Consider the following 387-nt stretch of genomic DNA (forward strand, 5'->3'; position numbering starts at 1 on the left):
TTCAACATTTAAGTCTAGTAACCATCTGTCACTGTGTAGTTATCACACTATTATTGATTGATGTCATTCCCTTCTCCTTTTTTACCCATTCCTTCGCCTCTCCCCTCTAGCAATCATCAATTTATTCTTTGTTTATATGAGTCTGCTTTTGTTTTGGGGGTTTTTTTTTGTTCATTTGTTTTAATTTTTAATTCCACATACAAGTGAAATCATAAGACATTCCTCTTTCTCTGTCTGACTTATTTTACTTGGCATAATACCTTCTAGGTTCATCCATGTTGTCACAAATGGCAGGATTTTATTCTTTTTTTATAGTTTATCTTAAGCAGATGATTGGACAGATATTGTAAAGTGTGTGTGTGTGTGTGTGTGTTTGTGTGTGTGTGT

The sequence above is a fragment of the Pteropus vampyrus genome, unplaced genomic scaffold, assembly GCF_000151845.1.
Source record: "Pteropus vampyrus isolate Shadow unplaced genomic scaffold, Pvam_2.0 Scaffold128, whole genome shotgun sequence".
In the NCBI taxonomy this organism is placed as follows: domain Eukaryota; kingdom Metazoa; phylum Chordata; class Mammalia; order Chiroptera; family Pteropodidae; genus Pteropus; species Pteropus vampyrus.